A 273-nucleotide genomic window follows, 5' to 3' on the forward strand; every position below is an offset into this window, starting at 1 on the left:
CAACAAATGTTATTTGGCCTTTTACAAAACCACAGTGTGGTCTTTTAGAAAAATGAAAACCATTCAAAATGTAATCCTCCTGGTTTAAAACATCTCCCAATATCCTCCCTGTGGATGGGCATCCACCTCTTGTAAAGGTGAAAGACTTTTCACCAAAGGAGAGCAATGGAAATCATCAATACTCAAAAATAGCTCGAAATGGACAACTCATCATCATGAGACACTATAAAAGCACACATCTGATTCTTAGTGGACATGCGAGTGCAAAGCCAG

Source organism: Cyprinus carpio, chromosome B4, assembly GCF_018340385.1.
Source record: "Cyprinus carpio isolate SPL01 chromosome B4, ASM1834038v1, whole genome shotgun sequence".
NCBI classification, from domain to species: domain Eukaryota; kingdom Metazoa; phylum Chordata; class Actinopteri; order Cypriniformes; family Cyprinidae; genus Cyprinus; species Cyprinus carpio.